The sequence below is a fragment of the Cibotium barometz genome, chromosome 28, assembly GCF_041138505.1.
Source record: "Cibotium barometz isolate CiBa-2024 chromosome 28, ASM4113850v1, whole genome shotgun sequence".
Taxonomy (NCBI): domain Eukaryota; kingdom Viridiplantae; phylum Streptophyta; class Polypodiopsida; order Cyatheales; family Cibotiaceae; genus Cibotium; species Cibotium barometz.
The window spans coordinates 14675690-14702867 of NC_141073.1; the positions used below are offsets into that span (position 1 = coordinate 14675690).

The 27178-nt window shown below is 42.9% G+C and overlaps 1 pseudogene; it reads right to left on the reverse strand.

Annotated features, from left to right (window-relative positions):
* Positions 1 to 6819: 6819 nt before the first annotated feature.
* LOC147622551 (uncharacterized) lies at positions 6820 to 8583 on the reverse strand (annotated as a pseudogene).
* Between the last annotated feature and the right edge of the window lie 18595 nt (positions 8584 to 27178).

The window sequence follows — 27178 nt, forward strand, 5'->3', positions numbered from 1 at the left end:
GCAAAACGTTGAAGAGATTAGGAGTGGAAATCCCTATCTCAGAAACCATCTTAGCTTGGCAAGCTGAAAAAGAAACTAAGAAAGTGTATCAACCAGTCCCAATAAACAAAGTTGGAGAATACTGTGAAGGGGAAAATGATAACACTACAATCCCAGTTGAGTACGCGGGGAAAAGTTCGGTAGCCATCCTAGACAGTGGGGCAGGCATTGCCATAGCCACAAAGAAAATTTGGAAAAACTGGGGGAAAACCGGCTCTTCGCAAAACTCGTATGAAGTTACAATTAGCGGACGGATACGAAGAGAGACCTATAGGACTGCTTGAAAAAGTGGTAGTCACATCGTGTGGGGTCGAATACGAGCAGACTTTTGCGGTAGTGGATTTTGGTTTAAATCCTAACTATGACATCATTCTCGGGAGACCATTCATGCGTCAACTAAAGATGATTCAAGATTGGGGTTTTAACTATATCTATCTGCGGAAGGAGGATGCAATTATGCAGATAAACCTCACAGATCACTCCTACAGAGACGTGGCAAGAACCCCTATAGAAGATTTTGAGTCTGCAACTGCAATTGAAAAGTCTATGAGACACTCAAGAGAAAGCTTTGAAACTCAACTATGGATGTGTGGAGCTTCTAAGTGTGGAAGCCTTGAGAAAGAGATGTGTGAAAAGGATAGAGATGGGGATGACGAAGCATACATTCCTGAACCTTTTCCTGAAGCCAAGTTACAACCAGATGGATGGTATGAAGTATTGGCTACTGTGGATGTGTGTGTGAATGAAGTAACCCCAACTGTCTTCTGTGACGAAGAGGGCTACGACTTAACACCTTTCCACATGATCAGGGTAATCACCAACATCGCTGAAAACATGGAAGAAAGCAAGGATCAGGCACATAAATGTAAAATCCGAGAAGTGCTTAAACGGACGGAAGTTCAAAGAATCTGCCAACAAAATGGAGAGATAGAAGAGGATCCGGATTGCCTAAGACCCTACATTTGTGTAGAGATAGGTGATACACGGATAGCACATTGTGCTTTGATAGATTCAGGAGCACATATAAACTCTATAAGCTACGACACTTGGGACAGCATTGGTCAGCCACCACTAACACAATCTAAAATGAGGGTTGGAACCTTTGCTGGAGATCATTCCTCTGTAGAAGGGTTAATAGAGTTACCTCTTTTCATTGGCAGTAGTAATTCTAATCTGGTGCACGTTTTATGTCATGAAGCCAGGTACAATGCTCACACCAGTGATCTTAGGTCAACCATGGCAACGAAAATACAATTGTAGACCTGATTGGAAGCAAGAGGGAGTCTTATTCACGATGGAAAATACAGATGCATTTGAACCGTTCCTCAGCAAAGAATGTTATCAAGATACGGAGTCCGATGCATCAGCTGTTGAAGAACCATTTCGAACACTTCCACAAAGACAACAACAACCCTCAACAAGCCAAGTTGGTGCGGTAAAAGGTGAACATGTTCAAGAAAAGAAGCCTCTTGTACATCAAAGAAAAGTGAACTCCTGGAGGCCCAACAGTTATCAAACATGGGTTCCAAAGAAGCTGATACAAGCTCAGAGGGACAAAAAATTCATATGGGTTCCAAAAAAGAAGTGCACTACTCAATCGCAAATTCCTAAACAAGCGAGTAGTACCACAGGTCGCAAAAGAAAATCAAAGGTCAAGAAAAAGCCATTACAGACTTCAAATTATGTGCCTACAGCTCTTTACAGCATACGATGGATCCCAAAGAAGACTTTACAAGCACAAGGATATTATGAAGGAGCAAGGTATATATGGCTTCCTAAGCAATGCAAAACTTCTTCAATCCTATCCACACAGGTACAGGTATCAATGCCGAAGAAAGAAAAAGTTACAGGTCCGCAATGGAAACCAAAGGCTTCAAGCACTACACTATCGAAAGCATTGCCAAAAACGAATAAGCCATTACAACCGCTTTCCATGGACAAACCAAAGTAAAAGGCTACAAGGCAAGAAAAAGGGAAATGGGTGCCAAAGACTAGGTCTATTCTAATGCACACTCTAACGGTAACAAAGCCGGCATCCAAATTGTCCTCCACAGATGCAACCAATGATAATACACCAACAAGTCAACAAGCTAGTAGCCCAAGCTACAAGCTCACAAGTAAAGCTTCACAGTTTGCATCTAACATGTTTGGGTACAATCGGCTAGACATTTTGCGCAAACTAGAGGACATTTTTGCTCCCAGAGCAGAAAACGACAACAAACACTAGCCTCGCCAGCAAAATCCCTTGGACCATAATTGCTCCAAGACCCTCTTCTTTTGCACCGCATATTGTTACCCATGCATAGATATTCAACGCATATAGGGCCACATTACATGGCCATGCATAGACACTGTTCTTTTCCCATGCACAAGACCACAAGAGCGGCAACACAATACATTATCTCACCCAAGTACTTCAACTATTAGTGCCCGAGGATGGACACCACTTTAGGTTTGGGGGAGGCACTTTAATCATCTGAGGGTTCTGGCAAGAAGAAAGATACTAGTTTTCATGCTCATGAGATAGCCCAATTTTAGAATTTCAGAATTTTTGACTTTGAAAGCACTAGATCTCATCTAGCAAACCAAGAAAATTCACCAATCAGGGTACAGGGCCATAGGAGATGTTAATGACATGCAGGGGATGCAGCCCTGTGGTAAGAACATCAAAATCAGCTAACAATAGGAAAAGCATGAGAGTCACGACTCTCATGAAAATGGGCTTCTGGGCATGCAATGGATGATTGGAGCGTACAGTTTTATTCCTTGCATCACAAAAAGTCTACCTAGCAGTCTAGATGCATAATTGACTTGTTCAGGTACAGGAGATGGCCAAAATATAGCTACAGGCAGGACTGAAAAGTGCTAAAAAGTGATACCACCAAGTCAGGAAACTCACAACTTCAAGCTGGAAACATACCTTTCCGGTCGAGCAGCTGCATTTAATTTGCATGAGAACTTCATGTGTGATGACCTACGGGTTATGAATGATAGCTGATCTACAATCAAAGAAAGAGCACAAAAACTACAAGCACTACTCATGGTAAGAGCTCTTTCCAATAAAGTCAAGTCGCCACCAACGAATAAATGTGTTGGTAGGCATAAGAGTCAAGAGTCGGGCAGCCAAGCCGATAAATGAGCAAGGCGTCAGTCCCAAAGCTTCAAGTCATATCTACTCTGTGAATATAGTTTGCATGCGATTAAAACTTACTTCTTTTTCTTCATTTGGTATGCAACTATGCTCAAGCTAGAGAGTTGAGCTAATACGTGTGTCGCTCATGCTGGATGAGATGAGCATAAGTGTCAAAGTCTAAGTTACTTAAGTGTCGGTGGAGTGGCGGAGAGTCCTACACTCACGCACATGTGCACAGGTAAGGAGAGTGGAGAAACCTCGATGTCAAAAGCCCTTTTAGGAGTAATGATAGCTATTTGAGCGCTTCTTAGTGCTCTATGCGCTACATTTACCTCTAAAAGCACCCATCAAAACTCTTCTCACGCACATCATACTGTTTTGATTGCATATTCTGTGAATGCATTCTAGGGTGTCCCACCATTGGACACATGCATTAGGCACCTTTTTACTTCCACCCATGCACAGTCATCACATGAGTTACACTTTAAAGATAACTCCATCAATAATAAATACTCACTAAGATCGAAAAGCCAGGGCACTTTTTCCCACTAGGTTTTTCCCCTCGGGCAAAGCAGGCGTTCAGCGCTTACTTCTTTTTCTTTTCCTTTTTATTTTCTTAAAGACAATAAAGCTCAAGGGAGGTTGTCAACCACCATTCAACTAAGTACAAGCAGAGAACATCAACACAACAAAGCCAAAGCAAAGGAACACCATATTGGGGATTATGGGAATTTCCCACAAGTTTGGGACACGTGGTCAAAAGTTTGGATTAACCATAACTTGAATATCACTAATCCAAAATGAGCGCTTTATAGCTCTTTAGATTCCATTTTTCAAGCGCTTTCCAACGATAGGTCATATGATAGGGTTTTGAGAAACTTACAAACATGTTATCCATGTCCCCTTTTTTAAGTATTCAAAAATGGGAATTGGAAAATTCCCAAATTCACTAATATGGTGTTAAGGGTCTCCACAAGAATTCAATCCCATGAATTGCACCCTATGCCTTACAGAAGCATACAAACGCAACAAGAAGACAACCAGTCATCTTTTCATTACGAACACTACTACCCTTGGACACAACATTGCCCGTGTCCAGGGACGGACACTGAAATAGGTTTGGGGGAGTGTTCCGGGATTTGCAGAACCAAGTGAAGATTGAAGATGTCAGCGGAAACGGTGTTCCGAAATGGCGGAATGGGGCCCAGATTGAAGACGCGAGGCGCTTTTATTGAAGATGCTGCGGGAGCCCGGGAACATAATTTTTACACTTAGATCATTTAATTTCACCCTTTTTTATGTAAATGAGAGCATGTAATGTAAAAAGGGGCTTAGTTCTTCCAGTTTGTAAGTGAGATTTGAACCCACAACCTGTTTGGGAAGCCTAAGGTTCACTTAAGTGACTTTTTGTAAAATAGAGTAAAATTATTATTGAAGATAAGTGGAAAACGTGCAGAAGCTTTTACCTCTTTGTGAAGGCAACTTCCCGCGCTCACTACGTGCCCACTGTAATCGACATTGCTATTCCGTTGATTGCAATACAATCTACAGGTGTTTCTCTTCGCGTAGCTATCAATTTTCTTTGATTTAAGCTCTCTTTGTTTTCGAGATTAGCAAGCTTAATATTGTCATTGTGAGTTTAATTTGATGTTTTTGAGTTATGTGATGATGAAAGAGTAGTCTCTAGGTAATTGCTAAGTCATTTGCATGCTTAATTAGTAATTTCCCACAACTTTGTTAAGAGGGCTTAATCTCTCGATTAGCTTAATTACGGTGTTTAATTAATTAAGTCTCATGTTTTAGCATTGCCGTAGTGTCCCTGTGAGTCTTGTGAAGCATTCTACGAGTGTGTATCTCGGATTTGGATGTGTATGCGTAGATGCCTAATCTTGCTTAGCTTTATGTTAAGCGTGATTAGTGATTAGTGATGTGTGTGTGTGACCTTATCACATAGAGCTTTGTGCATTGCATGTTTTAGCATTAGACTCCATAGAGATTGACAACCTCTATGCGCCTCCATGCCCTAATCGGGTTCCTTCCCTAGCATTGAACAAGAGTGTGTTAGTGCTTGAATAGCTATGCTATTAGACGTCCGTCGCGGCGATCCGCTAACAACCCCCGGTAATATTCCCGGTAATACCCCCGATAATACCCTCGGTAAAACCCCCGGTATTAGGCCCGAAAAATTTGGGATTTAAAAAAAAACACTTTCAAAATTAAACATCATCCATATCACAATAGTTATCATCTTCTAGAAGATCTTGGTGAGCTTTAATATCAATAAAAATATCAAGTTCACCCATTTGCATGTCTACGCGGTGATGATGATCATATACATCAGCATCATCATTAAGCATACTAGGATCTGCATTTGTGTCTATTTGATCATAATTAATGTCATTAATATTATTCTCTAGATCTTGGAGTACTGTCTCTATCTCATTGTCTTCATCTGCATCATCTGCATCTTCATCTAGTTGATGTTCATCTTCCACCTCTACTGATCCATTATAAGAAATATCATTGGCGGACCCGACAATTATATCTACGTGCTCGATGTTATTGTGATCTACTGAACAATGATCGATATCACTGGTATTTGCTTCCTCTTGCTCTTGAATAAGCTCGTGCCCCTCATATATTTGCTTGCTACGTGGAGCTACTTGAATGACATACCACCATGTTGGATTTGTTGGAACTGGCTGAAAAACGACCTGTGAAAATTAACACATGCTTGGAGTAATTAATAATTAGTACATATATTTAGTTAATTAGGATTTAAAACCATAAATATATTATATACAAATCTAATTAAAAGTTGGAGTACTAAACGTGCTCGCATGTCTCTGCAAGTACAAAGGTGTCACTTCTATTTGTCCATAGTTTTGTTGAGTCAATGGCAACAAAGCCTGAGCCATCTCTTCGAATTGTTGGGTTTTGCCCTGTTGTGGTCGCCTTGAACCATTGCACATCAAGTAGAAACATATGGAAGCTTCTGTAGTCCACTTGAAAAACATTTTGTATCCTTCCACAATACTCTATCTTTGAAAGTTGCACCTCATCATTTTGCCTTGTAACTATCTCTTGATCAAATGATGCCATGACCCTCGAGTCAAATGTTTGTCTTTTGTGATTTATCCGATGCACTCAAAAATGTCGTTTGTGTGACCACAAAGCACCAAAAGATTCATATTTCTACTACATCCTCTTGCAAACTCTTTCTCAATTTCTGTCACTGTCTCCCTATTTAAAACTGCTTCTTGTAGTTTGTTATGCAACCAAGCAAGCCTCATAAATTTTGGTAGTTCTCTTAAACTTGGAGGATATTGGACGTTTGACATGTTTCTTTGGGCTCTTTTATACTCTTGTCTTTCATTGGAAATTCTATTCCTTTCTATCTCATATTCTTTCATCCACTTCTCCATGGCTGGATGATTTAGAATGCAAAACCTATTCACCTTTTCTTCAATAAGATCCATTTTACGGTCAAGTCCCCTCCCTTGTAGCACCTCACCAATCATTCTGTCATCTTCTTTGTTGTGTCATAGTACAGGCATAGATGGTTCTCTTTGTCCAAGGAATTCAGAGAGGTATACTAGGGACTCTTGAACCAACCAACCCTCTTCCATACTACCCTCTGGTCTTGCTCATTGACGCACAAATCCCTTCAAAGTTTTCATGAACCTTTCAAGGAAGAACATCCATCTACTATGAACAATTCCTGCAATTGCAACTTCATCCACTATATGAACCATGAGATGAACTTGTATTGTGAGGATACTTGTTGGGAAGTGCTTTTCAAGCATACAAACTGCTTCTGCTGCATTAATCCTATTCTCATCAATGCTACTTAGTGTGATCTCCTTTTGAGAAATCCACCTTACCAAACGGGATATTTTGTAAATTAATTCGCGAACCTCTGGTGTTGCCCAATTTCTTATTGAAGTTAGGAGAATATATTGCAAGAACTTGTGCCAGTCATGTGTCTTCAACCCACATAGTTTGTTATCCTTTGTGAATGCCCCCTTTAAGCAATGCATGTGTCCTGTTGGTGTACAAAATTCGGCTATGACCTTCTTCACCCTCTTCTCCTTTTCTCTCGTCAACACCCAAGGTGCAGTTTGGAGTGTGACCAATTTATCTACCCCTATTAGAGGCCAATATGGTTGCATATGCAAGATCCGTGCATCTTTTAGATCACTCCGAGCTTTATTGTCGTCTCGAGCTCCAGCTAAGCGTTCCCATAGTATTTGCCCAACATTTTTGAAGATATGCATTGGATCTAGCAGGTTATTCACAAGAAGTCTCCTCCAATATGGCAACCTGTGGAAGATTGATAGTCGTTTCATTCCAAAAGAATTGGGACTTTCCCCTCCATTCTCTATCCATGAGTTATATTGAGAGGAGGTTGTCCATGGTGTAGGTGGTTTTGCAAGACTACCCTCCCGCATGGGATGATTTGCAGGAAGAAATCTTGTATGATTCTCTTTTCTTAAGTGAGTTAGAGTATCGAGCATTGAGTGCTGGACCATATATAGGACAAGCATGATAGCCACTTGTTGCAAGGCCACTGGCCACATCAAAATGCCACGCAAGTTAACTGATCGTTACCCACTACGTCTTGACACGTCTATGACAGAAATACCATCCCAAAGGACTTTTAGCTCATCCACTAGCGGAGCCAAGTATATGTCCATGTTTCTAACCTTGCACTTCCCTGGCACAAGCAATTCAAGTAAAAGATGACCCTTTTTAATTGTTAGCCAAGGTGGAATATTATAGTTGACGCACACCACTGGCCATGTGCTCCAAGTAGTGGACCGTAAACCAAAAGGATTCACTCCTTCCATGGCAAGACCTAATCTAAGGTGGCGAGGTTCCTTCTTGAACTCTGGCCATTGTTGCTCAATATGCTGCCAAGCTGCACAATCAGCTGGAATGCGCATCACATTGTCAGTGGACCTATTTGTAGAGTGCCATGTCATTAGCTTTGCTATATCTGGACACTCGAACATATGCTTGATTCTAGGTAGTATAGGAAAGTGTCGAAGCACCTTTGTAGGTATTGTGGTGCCTGTAAGACCTTGACGATATCTGCTAGCTTGACACTTTGGACATGATTCCATGTTGGCGTATTCCCCTCGAAATAGAATGCAATCGTTAGGACATGCGTGGATACTATTGTAATCCATTCCTATATCTGCTAAGATCTTCTTTGCCTCTTCCCTGCATGCCGGCATTGCATTTACAATGGTAGGATAGTTGACTTCATAAGTGAGAAGAGGGCACTAACACTCGCATTACTCCATCCATATATGGATTGCAAATTAAGCATTGACAAACAAGTTCGAAGGACTGTGGCACGAGAGCCTTCGAATAATGGAGTAGAGGCTAGAGATCCCAATCGTTGAATGCCCTCATCATCTTGTTGAACATCAATGGGATTTGGATTGGACTCATCATGCGGACTGGACTCTTCATTCATGTAGAAAGCCTCAATCATCTCCTCCATATCCTCATCATGTAAGGGACCATCCATGTTAGAGTCTCCATGTGTGGTTAAGGGCACACGCGTTACATCCTCCACGATATTATGTTGGTACATTTGCGAACGTGGTGGATATGATGGTAGTACCTGTGAGAAATCTACTGGTTCTTTGGAGGCGTATTGGCATATTTGATTCTCGATTACACTATCGTCCCGTTGCCCCCAATCTTCTACATGCTCATTAGCTATTTGTCGTTAATGGATGACTATTCGCTTGCATCGATTACATGGACACAAGATCCGGTCAGACATGTTAGCAGACTTGCTTATCGGATAATCCTGCCTATGACCCACTGATCACACCTGTACACAATAAAGATAAAATTAATACTTTAAATGGTTTCAAAGACACGCTCATATGTATGCTCCCCCTCTCTCTCCTTACACACTCATATGTATGCTCCCCCTCTCTCTCCTTACACGGTCATTAGGGAGCTCTTTGTCTTAGTCCAGGACCCGCCACATGGAGGCGACTCCCAATTGGGTCCCGCGGGACGAGATGGCACATACGCGGGATGGCGGGACGGCACATACGCGGGACGACGTGATGAGGGGATGGTAACGTGCGACGTCGGAGTGCGGGGCGAGATAGCACATAAGCGGGACGGCGGATGGCACATACGCGGGATGACGGGATGGTAACGCGCGACGTCGGAGTGCGAGACGAGACAACATATAAGCGGGACGGCGGGACGGCACATACGCGGGACGGCGGAGTACGCAGGGGACCAGGGCTACGCGGGCATGAGGGGCACCTAGTACCCTTAAAGTAGCGGAGGACGCAGGGGACCAGGGCTACGCGGGCATGAGGGCCACCTAGTACCCTTAAATACCGGGTGGACCATGCTACTTTAGATAGAAATGCCGCGCGTCAAAAACTGCCCCGGTATCACCCTCGGTAAAACCCCCAAAAATTTTAAATTTTAAAATTTCTGGGGGTCTTACCGGGGGCCTGGGGAAATTGAGTAAAGCCCAATTTCTTTTGCGCGAGCTTATTCTTCTCTCTTGGCCGCCTAGATCTGCAGGTATGTTTCACCCAACACACATACACACACCCACACACATGCACATACACGTTTTCATCTCTCTCCTCCTTCTAATGCACGTGTTTGTTTTGGTTTTGTAGGTGTGTGTGCATATACGATCTCAACGTCGCGACCTCCGACAGCGACATATCACTCATACGCCACTCTAATCAAAGAGGTAAGTGCCCGATCTCAACCCCTATTCTTTCAATTTCACACAAACACACACTATGCACACAATGTATACAAACACACACACACACACACACACAATGCACGCGCACGTGCGCGCACGCACACACACACACAATGCATTCATATGCACAATGTATACACACACACACACACAATGCATACGCATACGCATACACACACACAATGCGCGCACACACACACACAATGCGTAATGTATACATAAGCAATGCACACACAATGCTCACACACACACACACACACACACACACACACACACACACATTGTGTGTTCTTTTCTTTTCCTTTTTAATTATTAAAAGTATTATATCTTTTAGGGCTTTTTTAATTTTAAGAAAATTTGTAGTAGTTTAAATTTAATATTTTGTTTCTCTCTCTCTCTCTCTCTCTCTCTCTCTCTCTCTCTCTCTCTCTCTCTGGAGCCACCTAAACAAGCAGATAGACCTTTTCTAAGGCTTTTTTAAGTACTAACTAAATGGTTTTATAATAAATCTATAAATAGTCTTTTAACTTATTTCTCTCTCTCTCTCTCTCTCCCCAGCGGGGAAAACCAACATTATATATCTTGTTATTAAGGCTTTTTGGAAAATACAATTCTTTTTTATGTTCAAAATGAACGATGTGTCTCTCTCTCTCTCTCTCTCTCTCTCTCTCTCTCTATCTCTCTCCCACACGCGCACGCGTGCTCGTTGATTACACTGCAGCTGTTTGATAGTATTTTAAGCTTATCCTTTTCTCCTCGTGACCGACGAGATGCTGCCAGGCTCACGAAGTTCCTCTCTTTCTCTCTCTCTCTCTCTCTCCCTCCACATTTGGCAGCTGTCCCTTCTTTCATATGAACTATTAAGAGTGATGGCTGGGGCCCTCTCTCCCATGTGCATAATTGATGGTAAAGAGAGACCCTCTCTTTCCTTCCCCTTGTTATACACACACTGCACAAACTGCTAGGCCGTGACCTTTATTGCTGCCCTTGTGGCCTCTCTCTCTCTCTCTCTCTCTCTCTCTCTCTCTCTCTCTCTCTCTCTCTCTCTGCTGACTTAAGAATGCTCTCTCAATTTGTATCTCTCCGTGATTGGCGTTGATTCACGCTGAATATAGCTGGCTCTCTCTCTTTCTCTCTCGCATACCTTCCATACCTTGTAGTACGCCTCTCTCTCTCCCCGTAAATGGCGGGCTAAGTTGCATTCTCTCTCTGTCTTGCTACACACACCTCTTGCTACACACACACACACACACACACACACACACACACTATGTGCATTCTCTCTCTCTCTCTCTCTCTCTCTCTCTCTGTGCAGACAGCCAGCCGCCTCTCTCTCTCGCGGACTGACCTTACTCTTGATGCTTTGAATAAGCTCCTCTCTCTCTATTAATTGGCACTCTTGCTCCCTGTCTCTCTCTCGGGTTGCATCGTTTCCAGCCTGCTTGCTTGCATACAAGCTTATGACCTTGACACTGATCCTTCCTCATGAAGGCCATCTGACAGCTTTTCTATTGATTAGAAAAATAGGTTTTTATTATCACTTATATTCACATTTGTTGGATTAATATAGGCTACAATTTTAATAATTAGGATTTAATTTCATATTTTGCTTGAATCCATGAGCCATAGCTTTAGCTATATTCCTGTTCGCCTTAGCTGCCATAGTCTCTTCTATGGATTTAATTTAATTTACTTAAGATTTTCTGTGCTAGTTTTCTTGATAGCTTTCATGGCTACCTTATTTACCTTCTCTTTGCTGCAAGCCTTGCTTCCTGTGCCAGATCGCCATAGCCTATTCTTGGCCATGCTTTGTCTATGCTCTCCTGCGCACGTCCACTTCTCAAAAACACTACCACAAACACTAATGTTGCTCTCTCTCTCTCTCTCTCTCTCTCTCTCTCTCTCTCTCTCTCTTCTCTTTTATATCTTCCTTGCTAGCTTCTTTTTTTCATACAATTCTCTTTCTACCCATAGGTATCAAACCTTTACCTTATGATTTGACGTATGGTAAAGGTTATGGTTTTTTGAAGCTGAATGACTACTATTCTTGACCTTAATAAAAGGCTATATTTTTATTTTTACAAGTTATTTTAAAATGCTAGCCTTTTTGTTAAAAAGCAGTATCAACATAGTTTGAAGTTTTGAATCATTAATGCTAGCTAGTGTTTGATATACTTGTTTAGTCTTCAAGCTGTAATGTTCTGTTTCCAGTACGTCACTAAGTTTTTATACTTGTCTTAGTAAGTACCTATTCTAAATTTAAGCTTGTGTACATTGGAATGATTTTACAGCTTAGAAATTGTTTAATTTTTTAGTACATGGACCACTATGATCATCTTGTAGTGATATTTTTTGTAAATTAGTGAAACCTATTTCTTTCACTAAGAGTTAAACTATGTTTTCGTGCAAAATTCCTTAGCTAGAGCAAACTATGTTTTATTGTTTAAGTTTTACATTATTTTCAAAGGTTTTTTATATGGCAAAGACCTTCATTTAAAAGTATCACATTACAGGTTATAAACTGAAGCTCCTTTTCCAAACCTACTAATTTTTGCCTGATTAAATGTACTTTAAGTTTAATTTTTTGAATACATCAAAGTTTATAGCACTTGTTATTCTAAAATTGTGAATTATGTATAGGTTCCACTCGTATTCTAGGTTTTTTCTTTTGGAATAGTTTTAAGATACCTTTCTCACTCCTCCAATTGTCATGCCTCCTTATAGTTATGGGGATTGCTATTATGAATCCTTTAGATCTTTTTTCATGTAATACATGCATTGTATATTCTTTCACCTTTTGAGGAAAGGGACTTTAAATTACATAGCCTATGGAGTTTAAAAATCTGATGTCTTGACCTTAGGAATTTCCTAAACTATTTAGCTAACATGCTTAGCACATTGGCTTTCAATGTCCTATAATTAGCTAGATTATTTTGATGGTGCTTCTCTAGTCATTAACTTACAAACAATACTCTAACTATTGTGGTTTTGATGGTGGTAACACTTGGTCCTAAATCATCTTAACCCTAGTATCTTTTGGCTTACTTTAATACTTTGGATTGATCATTACTAGACACTCTTTATGTTCTGGGCTTAGGAAACTAGGTTTCAAAATTGTTTCATTTTATGGGCTTATGCAAGGTGTTCAATTCTGTGACCTCGATAACAAGAGGGAGCATGCACTGACACCTGCATTCCCCTCTCATAAATGCTCGTTCTTACTTGGTTTGTGTTTGGGATGGCTGCAGGTAACAGCGTGCTCCCCTAAGCATTGGTCTCCTTGTAGCTGCCTTGCCCACCTCTAATTGTTTCTTATTGCTAACTGATCCTAACTCTTTATTAAGCAAAATCTTGTAATCATTCTCTAACTGCTCCTAACTCTCCCACTAATGCTCAAGTATGTCTTCTAATCAATTTTTTTATACAATGTATTTTTTATTCACTGGCTTTATATTTTTTTGCTAGCCATCTCTGGCTAATTCTGGGACTATAGGGTAAACTGGGTCGAACAAGCTGCACACACACACACACACACACAAACACACACACAATGCATACACACACACATAATGCATACACTAACACAATGCACACACACACAAAGCCTCAAGCCGCATGCGCATACAATGCTCACACGCATGCCACATACGCATACGCATACGCATCCGCATTCGCATGCGCATACACATGCGTATGCGCATACGCATCCGCATGTTGCATGTCGCATACGCATGCCGCATAGAAATACGCATACGCATACCGCATGTACATACGCATACGCATGTCGCATGTACAGACACATACGTATATGCATGCCGCATGCCACATACGCATACGCATACGCATACGTATATGCATACGCATACGTATACGCATACGCATATGCATACGCATATGCGTGCCGCATACGCATATGCATGCCGCATGTGCATACGCATACGCATATGCATACGCATGCCGCATGCCCATGCGCATGCGCATGCGCGTACGCATACGCATACGTGTACGCATACGCATACGCGTACTCACATGCATGTCGCGTACGCATACGCATACGCATACCGTATCCGCATGTCACATGCGCATCCGCATGCCGCATACGGATGCTGCATCTGCATGTCGCATGCGCATACGCATGCGCATGCCGTATGCACATGCACATGCCGCATATGCATACCGCATGCCGCATGCGCATACGCATGCCGCATGCGCATACGCATATGCATGTCGCATACGCATGCGCATACGCATGCGCATACGCATGTCGCGTACGCATATACATATGCATACCGCACGTTGCATACGCATGTCTCGTACACATACACATACGCATACACATCCGCATGTAGCATGCCGCATACGCATACGCATACGCATGCGCATACGCATACGCATGCGCATGTCGCATACGCATCCGCATACACATGCCGCATACGCATACCGCATGTCGCATGTCGCATGTCGCATGCCGCATACGCATGTGCATGCCACATACGCATACACATACGCATACGCATCCGCATCCGCATCCGCATTCGCATGTCACATACGCATACGCATACGCATCCGCATTCGCATACGCATAAGCATCCGCATGTCGCATACGCATGCCGTATACACATCCTTCTACTGCGCATGCGCATACAAATACGCATACGCATCCGAATGTTGCATACGCATGATGCATACGCGTACGCATGATGCATACGCATACAAATGATGTATATGCATACATCATGCATACGCATACGCAGATGTATACGCATACGCATGATGCATACACATACGCATGATGTATACGCATGATGCATATGCATACGCATGATGTATACGCATGATGCATACGCATACGCATACATATGTAGCATATGCATACACATAGACACGCACACACATACGCCTTTGTCTTAGACGGGGACCCACCTTGTTTGATTACAGATATGGCATCCCGTGATCCTTGGGACCCACCCACCCCAAGACCTGGTTTGGTAGTGGGTGCACTTACCCCAGAGGAGCATGAGATGATGCAACGCCTCTCACAACACTATGATCAGTGGGGTGCGTCTCCATCTCCACTACCTTCTACTGCCCCTACAGCGCGCCTGGCACTGCATTGCCTTCTCGTAGCGTCTCACAATCTCCTTCACGTAGATCTGAGAGTTCTCACACGGGGTCACGACGTCATGAGTCGAGCGAGGGGAGCAGGGGGAGCATGGGGAGCAGGGGAGGCGGGGGTTGTTGTGGGGGCGCTGAGGATGTTGTGCATAGCACCGCGCCTTCCCCAACTCCTCCCCAACTCGCATCACACATAGACACCTTGACCCTCGCCCTACACCTCCAGGGTACTTCTACTTATGTGAGGCGGATGGTTCAGTCGTTCGCAACGAGGAAGGAGAGCACCTTGACAGTCGCTTAAAAGAAATTTCTTGGAATGTCTTTCGTCATGATCTCTTGACAAAATGGAAGCAGGTTTCAAAAGAGCGAAAGGATTACGTCATTGCCGCTCTGCATGAAGACTTTCCACAACCAAGTGAAGATGCAAAGTTTAATGAAGGTCTCATGAAAAAAAGGATGGGAGTGTTAGCTGGGCATCGCCGCTCGGACGCTCGCGATGCATATAAAGAGGGCAGGAATCAACCCAATTGGGTTGAAAATGACATGTGGGCGGCAATCAAGGCAGAGCAGGATGGTAACCCGCACTTATTTCAACAACAAGTGGAGGCGCGATGAGAGCAAAGCAGCAGTAGCACGTCCCATCTTGGGAGCGGAGGGATGGATGCCATGAAGCGTGATTTTGTAAGTATTTCTTCACATATGGTGTGATTATGTAGGTTTTGAAGAGTGCTTAATTAATGTCATGTTTTTGTATGTGTTTCATTTGCAGCGAGGGGAGTTTGATGGATGTCCTACTCGATTAGAGAAGGAATACGCAAGCTCTCATGGCTTCAATCGTCTTCGAGTGAAGATAATGTCCAAGGATAGCTACATTGAGGTATGTTTTTTCACTTTTAATTAGCTATAAAGTAGTGTGAGTGTATGTATAAGCAAGTCTCGCATGTTCTTATTATGCTTGTTCGATTTTGTTTATGTGTAGGAAATGCTGCCATCCCCATTGCATGAGGACGAGCTCTCCGATTAGGGACTTGGCGATATGCCTTATTTATCATGTTTTGTAGCTTAGTGATTACTTTGTAGATACATCGATGTAATTGGCAGGCAACAATATCATGTTTTGTAATTGGCAGATGTTGCTTCTTGTACTTCCAACAATTTTGTATACTCGTGCTTTTGCAGACATATATGCAGAATATAATTGCGTTATGGTCTCTTGTTATTTTTATGATCTCTCTTGCGTTATGGTCTCTTGTTATTTTTATGCAAAATATAATTGCATTATGCACTTGTCTCTTTTTATGGCAACATGGAGATTTTGTTATGCCGTGCATAACATTCATTATATACCCTTACAAGGGTGTATTTGGGCAGAGTGTGGCATATTGTAGTTGGGGGATTTCCCAACTACAATATGCCCCACTCTGCCCATTTTTTTTTTACACAAAGCCGGTATAACCCCCGAAAATTTTATCTGCAGGGGCCAAGTATATTACCCGGTAAAACCCCTGGTATTACCCCCGGCACAACCCCCGGCCGGTAATACCCCCGAAACTACCGGGGGTTTTACCGGCGTTATGAGACCGGGGCTAGTATCGGGGGTTTTACCGGGGCCGCGGCATTTTTTGATAAAATTAATCTTAGTTATATTTACCCCGGTGTTCCCCCCCGTACAGGCCCAATCCCTTGTAGTGAAGCATCGATGACCTCAAAAGGCTCTTCCCAAGAGGTAATCTCTCGGGGGGTTCACTCTATGAAAACTTACTATATCGCGTGCGTTCAAGGCCTATTTTAAAAATCCCTTATCTGTGAGTTTTTGAATGAATTTATGTATCCTTTTCTATTCAAATCTGTAATTTTTTTCCAAAATATAATAAATAAATCCCCTATTTAAATATTTTAGTAAGTTTTATATATTTAAAATATATTTCTATTGAACTCACCTGATAGGCAATTGTTTTGTAAGTGACCCCCCCGAGGGTAATCTTCAAAACTGGTTCCTCGGATGTCAATTTCTAGGGTTGATTTTCCTCCAAATTTCGTAAAACCTTCTCCATATCTAACAAATTGTTGCTCATAGGTTGTTAAAAAAACTAGGTGTTGACCGGAGGACGCGGGACCGATCCCCTAGAGCAATCGACCGATCAAGAGAGCGGGACCACCACGGACGCCGCCAGCACTGAAGGAGTGGAGTAGTGGAGTGACAAGGACGTAACGGCCACCCGGGTTTATAAAAAAACACCTCTATTCCCCTGCTCAGGGTGACGGGTCCTTTGTTATGTAGTATTACTGAATAGGAACAGGGAATTTAACACCCTTGTCTCTCGCTCTCTCTATCCCTCTCTCTGTGTGTTCTTAAGTATGTAAGGATGGTGAGGTATTCCCATTCTAGGGAAGCTCACCCTGTGTTAAAGTAGTAAGTCTATCTTGGAATTACATGTGCTGCGGGTAAAAGTAGTGTGTGTGTACTTGCAAGGGTGTGTGTGCGTGTACGTTCTGCAGGACAGGTTGAAGAGTGCTCAAGGAACCTGAGGGGGTACTTGCCACCCCGGGTTAGGCCTTGCCCGTGCCCCAGGCAACACATGGCGATTCTGCTGGGGAATTACATTGAGCTGACAGCATAAACAAAAGAACCCCAACACCCTAGAGACTCGAAGCTCAAGGAAAGCAGCCGAGGCACAAAAAGAAAACCCACGCGGACTGGGGGATCGCAGGCCTGCAGAGGAGAGGCAGGAAGCGGTGTTCATGATCTTAGAAGAAGAAGTACTAGCAGTACACGTCAACGAAGTAGTCCCGGATAACCAACACCCAGCCGGAGAAGAAATACTGGCACAGGAGGAATTACTAGTCATAGAAATTCTGGTAGAAGAGCAACCAAACGACCAAGAGGACAACGAGCGATACCAGGAGCCAGCAATGGCAGCACTGGCAAAGAATTTCTCGGTATTTGCTGGAAAGAAATCCGAAGATGCACATATCCACGTTAACAGATTTGAGCACTACTGGAAGGTAGCACCGCCCCGGGATCCTAATCCTGCCGCTCCAGCATTGGAAGAATTAAAAAGAAATGCGTTTATGAACACTTTCACAAAGGGAGCTACAGAATGGATTTCAAGGTACAACGAGAATCACTTCAACACGTATGCACAAGTGGTTGCAGCCTTCTTACAAAGATTTCGAAAAGAAAAATCAAGCTCGCAATTGTGCAGTAATATTAGGGAATTACAACAAGGACGCATGGATGTGGAAGCTTACGCGTCAAAAATACTGAGCATGAGGCAAAGAGTAGAGGAAGAGCTAAGACCAACCATTAAACAAACAATAGAATGGTTCATCAAAGGGTTAAGGCCTGAGTGTCATGCCTCAGTCAATACAAAGAATGTTGAAACTGAGGAAGAGTTTGATGCAATAGTGGAAAAAGCCAAAATGGCCGAAAGAAGGGAACAGGAAGTTAAGAAAGCAAGAAAAGAAGTTAAGAAGAAGAAAAAGGAAGTGGTATCTGAGAAGGAAACCTCCGACTCCTCGGAATCCTCGTCGTTAGAAAGTGAGGAAGAAGATAAGAAAAAGGACAAGAAGAAGGGTAAAGCTCGCAAAATCACATGCCTTAGGAGAAATGCAAACCCTATTGGAAGAATTCAAAAAAGCAAAAAATGATATAGTAAGGAGGAACATGTTCTGCTCCCAATGTAGAATGGAAGGACATGTGAGAGAAGAGTGCACAACGCCACCAACATGTGCTTAATGCGAAATGTACAATCACTCAACATCAAACTACCGCTACAACATGAGGAACAGAGCTGCAGCAGTAAACCAAGTGGAAACACAAGAAGTGCGTGAACCACAAGCATATCAAAATAGGGGCCGGGGTAGATATAGAGGCAGGGGCATGCCCCGGGACCAGTAAAGGGATACAGGTGGCACGAGCTGTTACTACTGCCAAGTTCCCGAGCACATAAGCCGGGACTGCCCTCTCAAAATCAGGCATCAAACCGAGAAGAATGCCGAGTTGGAAAAAAGCAAGAACGGTCCAGCTGATGTACAAATGATTTCCCTGGATAAGGAGAGAAGGGAGGTAACACAGCTGCTAGCAGGGATAACTGATGCATTGGCCATAGCAAGAGCACAAGCAAAAAGAACACCACAAAACATGCAGCAGAGAGAGGAAGATCTGAAAAACATGTGGGAAAAACAGTCGCAAGTAAGGAACCAAGCGCAAGAAATCATAGAAAAACAGCAAAGGAAGCAAGGAAAAGCAACACCAGTTGAACAGCTGATGGGGAACATAAAGAAAGTAACAAAGGATACAGGGCCTGAGATGCCCAGAGAGCCGGGTTCAACAAGGCCCGAGCAAGAATATACAAGGCCTGAGGTGCCTGGAGAGAATCTAGGAGGCCCAAAGAGGCCACTAGAACATACAAGGTCGGAGGTGCCTGGAGAGAACCTAGTAGGCCCAAAGAGGCCACTAGAGCATACAGGGCCTGAGATGCCCGGAGAGCCAAGTCCAAAGAGACTTGATCATACAGGGCCTGAGATGCCCGGAGAGCCAAGTCCAAAGAGACTTGAGCATACAGGGCCTAGTCCAAAGAGACTTGAGCATACAGGGCCTGAGATGCCCGGAGAGCCAAGTCCAAAGAGACTTGAGCATAGAGGGCCTGAGATGCCCGGAGAGCCAAGTCCAAAGAGACTTGAGCAAAACAATGGAAGGCCTGAGGTGCCAGGAGGAAAAAATGAAAACAGGTTGAAGGAAAAAGGGAAGAAAAACAAAACCCCCAGGGAATTATCAGTAGATCATGAGCATGGCAAGAAAACAAAGCTTAACAAGCTTGACCAAGCAGCTTGAAGCAAAAGAAAGAACCAAGAGAAAGAAGGAAATGGAATGCCCGAAAAACAAAAAATGAACGAAATACGGCAGGACAAATCAAATGAAAGGTCAAAACAAAGAAAATCAGAAGCAACAGAGTGCTCGCATGATGCTAAAAAAACAGAGTGCTCGCATGATGCTAAAAAAACAGGGAAGAAAAGAAATAAGGGTATGAGAAAAATAACCATGGAGATGCTAATGGATCAAAATATACCATTAAAAAGCATCTTGGACCTGTGCCCAAGATTCAAAGAGAAAGTACTCAGAACATGGGCAGAAGAACTCAATCAAGAAGTCAAGGGACTACAAGGGGAAGTGGAGTGCAACATGGCACAACCAGAACAGCCCCCAAGAACCTGGGATGACAATGTGGCAAAAATCAAAATGACCATAGCCACACATGAGGTGCAATGGGTAATATTGGATGGTGGGTCCTGAGTGAATGTCATCACGGAAGACCTGGCCAACAAATTGGGATTAAAATGGGAACCTATCCCTTTTAACATAAGGATGGCCGATAATAGAACGGTGGTACCAAAGGGCTTGATAAGACATGCCAAGATAAAAGTAGGAGGAATGGACTACCTAGTGATCTTAGTGGTTATGGCAATGCAGAAACCCACCCAGGATTCATATCAAATGCTACTTGGAAGATCCTGGTTAAGAGATGCTAAAGTCAAGCATGACTAGAATAGAGACAGAATCTCATTAAGAAAAGGAAAGAAGAAAATCTACATAGAATTTGGGCTAAATAAAACAACTAGAGTAGCCAAGCTGACACCCCTACATGCTGAAACGTACAACATGGCGGAAGGACTAGAAGAAGATGAAGAGGAATATCTGTTGCAGCAGAATCCAAATTTGGTGCCACTCTTTGAAGTACACTTGGATAAAATTCTGCAACAAAAGATGGATGCCGGGAGCAAGAAAGGCAAAAGAAAACAAATAGAGCCCGAGGATATAGAACTAAGAGCCCAACAGTGCAATCAGGGGGATCTACCAAGCATGGGTCAAAGCTCAGAAGGACAGGGAGCAGGAAGAGATCACCCGGGTCAAGCAAGACAAGCTAGGGGAAGTGGATCTGGGAGAAAAAGGAGAAGGAAAACAAGTAAGGGTGAGTGTGGAGCTAGAGGAGCATTTCATAGAACAACTGGTGCAACTCCTCAAAGAATACAGGGATGTGTTTGCCTGGTCATACACTGACATGGAAGGCATTGACCCCAAGTTCTATTAGCACAAAATAAATTTAAAACAGGGCGCTGTACCATAAAGCAACAAAGGTATAGAATGAATCCCAACTATGCAAAACAGGTCAAAGCAGAGATCGATAGATTATTAAGAGTGGGATTCATCTACTCGGTAGAAAAAGCCACATGGATATCTACCATAGTGATGGTACCAAAGAAAAACATGAAGATAAGGGTATGTGTGGATTACAGAAGGCTAAATGCGGCCACAATACTAGACCCATTCCCGCTACCCTTCTTCACAGACTCATTATTGGATGAAGTGGCCGAAAAGGAAATGTACACATTCCTGGATGGATTTAGCGGCTATAACCAAGTCAAGATGGCCCTGGAAGATATGAAAAAGACTGCATTCATAACCGAATGGGGCGTATTCGTGGCCACAGTAATGATGTTTGGGCTCAAAAATGCACCAGCAACATTCGAAAGAATGGTACAAGAGATCTTTTATAATTACTTGACAAATTTCATGAAGGTATTTGTAGATGACTTTAGTGTGGCCGGAGAAAGGGCTAAACACTTGTTTCACTTACAATTGTGTCTACAAAGCTGTCGGGATGCAAGGCTAAAACTCAACCCAGCCAAGTGTGCATTTGCAAGGAAATCAAGGATACTACTAGGACACATAGTCTCGAAGGAAGGCTTATCAATTGACCCTGACAAGGTAAAGGCCATACAAGAAATGAAGCCACCAAGCAATGCAAAGGAACTAGAAAGATTCATTGGTAAGGTAAAATGGCACACAAGGTTTGTAAGATACTTAGCACATGTGGCATGTCCATTGTACCAACTAAGAAAGAAAGATGCATTATTCGCATGGACGGCAGACTGTCAATACTCATTTGAACTACTAAAAAAGATGTTGACAAAAGCACCAGTCATGGTCAGTCCAGATTGGTCAAAAATATTTCATGTGTACACAGATGCATCTGACAGAGCATTGGGAGGTACATTACTGCAGGAAAAAACAATTGGATACTTGCAACCAATATACTATGCCAGCAAGTCAATGACAAAGACAGAGAGAAATTACAACACCACGGAGAGGGAGGGATTGGGCATAATATATGCTGTGGCAAAGTTCAGACATTACCTCCAGGGAAGTAAATTTGTATTGCATGTAGACCATCAAGCCTTGATATACTTAGTGAACAAAGCTACCTTAGTGGGAAAGATGGCTTGGTGTATGCTAATCCTACAAGAATTCGATTTTGTCATCCAGCACACCCCGGGAAATGAGAATGCTGTGGCAGACTTCTTGTCTAGATTGGAAGAACCCGGGATAGATCAAGGCGTGGCAGATGACCTACCGGACGCTGCACTCTTCAGTCTCTCACATGACCAGGAAAATGATTGGTATGAATAGATGAGAAATTTTATTATGGATTATTCGTTTCCATCTCAATGGTCTAAAGACAAGAAGAAAAGACTGGCACTAAGGAGCCGAGACTTCACAATAATAGCAGGGCAATTATATAAAAAGGAAATAGATCAAATATGTAGGAGATGTGTGCCAGAGCATGAAAAGGTGGGCATTTTAATAGAAGCCCATCAAGGCATAACTGGAGGACACCAAGCAGCAGAAGTCACCAAAAGAAAGATACTGCAAGCCGGGCTGTGGTGGCCCACCCTGTCAAAGGATACCCACTTCTTCACTAAGAACTCTGATTTATGCCAACGCTTGGGCCAGCCCACAGACAGGGACAGGATGCCCATTCATCCGGTACTACCCTTACAACCCTTTGCCAAATGGGGGTTGGATTTCATAGGACCCATCAAGCCAAAGGCACAACCAATTGGCTGTGAATACATACTAGTGGCAACAGACTACTTCACTAAATGGCCTGAAGCTAAGGCACTAAAGAAAAACACTATTGCTGAAGTAGCCAAGTTCTTGTACGAGAACATCATGACCAGGTTTGGGTGCCCAGTGGAACTAGTAAGTGATCAAGGGACACACTTCCTAAACAAGGTAATGGAAGAATTAACTGCAAAGCACATGATAATTCACAAAAAATCATCAGTTTATCACCCGCAATGCAATGGACAAGCGGAATCCACCAACAAAATACTCGTAAAAACTCTCAAGAAAGTAGTGGAAGGAAATAAAAAGGACTGGGACAGGAAGCTGAGCAGTGCATTATGGGCATACATGACATCATACAAAGTGACTATAGGAATGACCCCTTTTAGAATGGTATACGGGCTAGAAGTAGTAGTGCCCATGGAATTCATGATACCCAGCCTAAGGATGGCAATACAGCAAAACTGCCAATGAAAAGGTCCCGATAAGAGCAAATCCATGAACTGCTAAACTTGGAAGAAGACAGACAGCAAAGCATCCTGGTGACCGAGGCTGGGAAAAAAAGAAGGAAGGCCCGGGCAGACAGACATGGTAAACAAAAGGTGTTTAACAAAAGGGATCATGTCTTGATGTTCAATTCCAAGCTTGGCAAACACCCGGGAAAGCTAAAGCTCAGGTGGATTGGACCATACATAATCAAGGAAGAAATAGCACCAGGAGCATTCATGCTGGAAAACCTAGATGGGACACTACACCCAGGAATTGTTAATGGATGCAGGCTAAAACCTTACTATGGAATGGAGCAACCAATGGAAGAAACTGCGCCTTCTCAGATATTGAGTATTCGGTGCGAGCCAGTGACCTTGGGCAGCAGAGCTGCAAAAAACAAAAGACAGAAAGAATGGTGGGAAACAGGCCCAACAAATTAATAATGAAAAAGAGAAAGAGAAAATGAAAAAAGGTAAAAAGAAGCAGAAAGGCAAGTTTCAAAATGATGACATGCAAAAAGATGTCGAATCGAGAGTAATCAACGACCATCATGACAAGACGATCAACCTCGAAACAAGTAATGACTCACCAACCAAAGAAATTAAAAAATCGAACAACAATATTAACAAGCAAACGACTGAAGCAGCAGAAAGCGCAAGTGACAAAATGTCTTTAAGCTCTCAAAGCAAGCGAGCACCAAATAGAAGCTCGAATCAAGCACAACAGAACAATCAGACAGATAGTATGGCCAAAGGAAAAGGAACATCCAAGGCCATACAGCCGATGCCCCTATGCGTTATACCATCACTCAGCAGTCCAAAGAACGATGAGTGGGCGACAAAACCAGGGTTCAAGAAGCTACTCAACCAAAACTGGGCAGCACTAGCACAACCCCAGGATGTTGAAAGTCTCATAAAAATATTTGTTTCGGTGGTTGTACCCGGAAGATTACCCATACTCATAGACACTCAACTAATACATGAGGTGCTTGGTTTGAACAATGAAGGACTCACGAATTCTGACAAAGCTCACCCAGTGCAGAAAGAAATACCCAGCACTGGTCAGATGCATCAGACCAAGGATGTGAGCAATCCAGAAAGGAGGTCACAGTTTCAATTCTACTTACATAATATAATGCACATGGCAAAGAATGAGGACATGTCTGCAAAGAACTACATCATATTGAAAGCTGTTGAGGAGGGAGTTGAGATGAATTGGGCAGCAATTTACTTGGATAACCTTAAAAAGAGAGCAGCAAAACAGTCCTGGAAAAGGGAGGGCCTACAATGGTGCACGCACATTTACAAGCACTTGCTCAGGCAGCAACAAGGGACCCTGAAGCAAAAAAGGTGAACACTCCCAAAAAAGACAGGCAAAAGGAAACAGAACTGAGGCCGATTCCCCCAAAACCAACACCCTCGGTGGCACAATCTGACGCTGGCACCAGCAAAAAGACTCCCCCGGTCTCGTTCAAAGATATGGACGATGCGAGTAAAGCTAATCCATTTGACAAGTGGAAGATCTACAGGGAAAGAAAAGAAAAAGGGGTAACAGGAGTGAACCCGGGAAGGCAGATCAGCAAGAAAAAGAACAACAAGCTGAGGAAGAAAAAGAACAGGAGAAAAGGCAGAAATAACAGCAGGAAGAAGCAGAAAGGCAAGAAAAAAAGAAGCAAGAAAAACAACAACAAGAGGAAAGGGAAAGGAAAGAAAGGGCTGACAAGGAAGAACAAGACAAAAGGGCAGAAGAGGAGCGCAAAGAAACCCAGGACAAGGGGAAAAGTAAGGTGGAAAACAGTAAAAATCTTAAGCCCACAGAAGAGGTCACCATAAACCTCAGGGATGAAATGGATGGAGAAGATTTCCCGGATGCCCCAGTAACAGATTTAGATCGGGCTCTAGAGCTAGCCCTGATTCAACTGGACAAAATCCAGGTGCTCCACAGGAGGAACATTGATGAACACAACTACATAGCCAAGTTGAACAAAAATGCCTGGAACAGGGTTGAAGGAGCACAAAGCAGAATAAAAGCATGTAAATCCATGCTCATGGGACCATCCAGCCTGAAACTAAAAGAAATGATGAAGGAGGAGGCCGATGTGCTGCAAAAGAAACACGATGGGGAGATAGAATGGCTAAAGGGAGTGATCATAGTGAAGGATGATGACAGAAAGGCTGCAAATAAGAAAGCTGAGGAAACACAAAAATAATTAAATGAGCAAAAGGAAGCGGTGGCCACAGCCAAGGAGCAGGAAAGACTCGCCCGGGATGCTCACAAGAAAACGCAAGCGGCATATGAAGAAGCCCGGCAAATTGCTAAAGCATTACCAAGAATGCAAGCGCAATAGGACACACTCAAAAAGGAAAAGGCCCAAGTAGTAGCTGAAAAACAAAAATTAATGGAAGAAAAGGAAGAAGCGAAAGAAGCAGCCAAAATCAAGGATGATGTGATAAAGGCTCTACAGCAGGTGTCAGAAGATTGGGAGCAGACTATGAAAGAAGCAAAAAATGACATGATAAGGAGCAAAGCCATCGAGGAGCTCCTCACGCAGGAAAATAAGCTGCTCAAGCAAATAGAAGGGGAGGACGAGGATGTGATCCTACTAGCCCTGGGAGCCAAAGACACCCTGATGAATGCCCTGCTTGAACCCTAATATTAGCTAACATAAAGTGAGCCATAAATTGTTTGATGAACTTATTGACTACACCATTTTATCACTTACCATCATACTTGATGAAGCTAGGCAAGCTGCAAACCAAGGGTTGAACTGTGATAGTACTACCTGGTTCTTTTCCACCGTCATAGGGAAAGAACTCTTGTCCCCCTTTGCAACCGGATTGCCCTCATCCTCGACCTCCTCCTCAATCCCCTCTACGATAGGATACTAAAACTTCAGGTTTGGGGGTGGGGTCTATGGTTCTCCATTTCCCAAACTTGGTGCTAGAATGCATTCTTGCAGGGCTATCACCTACTGTTGTGTCATGACCTATGTGATAGACAAGAAATTCAATTTTTGGGAATTCAAGGCATCTGCAAAAATGTAAATGGATGGTATCCATCTTGTCTAATACCTGCGATTGGATGGTACGGATTTGCTCTTGTACTTGTCACTCCATGGTACCTCAGTTGTAGGAAATGGTAGGTCGAGCCCAGGAAATGGTGTTTATGTGTTTCTTGTAGATTCCATCATTTCTCAAGCTTGGAAACAGCAAGGAAACTTCATTTTTTTGTCCCAAACAAAAGGTTGAATTTGAAGGCCATGTGGTAGATATTAAATGTTAATAGTTTCTTTATGAAACATATTACATGCAAATCTCCCTTTCTATTGACACATAGAGAGCCACAAATCCATCACACACACACACACACACACACACACACACACACTATGATGAGAAGGACAAATTTTCCTATAAAAGCCACCACTGAAAGGAATTTACAGTTAAGAGTGCATTTCTTCTCCTTGGTGTGGCCATGTTGGAAAGGTTTGGATAGGCAAGTAGATTGTCAATGAAATGAAAAGTGAATATGAAAAGCTTAGATTTGTCAAAATATCTAAGTGTTAACAAAATTTTAAAACTACAAGAGTTTCAAGAAGAAGACATGGTATTTTTGAAAGTAGACGGAAGAAAAGCTCTATTTGACTCGGAAAATTCAAGAAATGGGGACCTTGTTATGGAGGACCATCCATTGGATTGGAGATCAAGCTTATTGCATAAAGTTT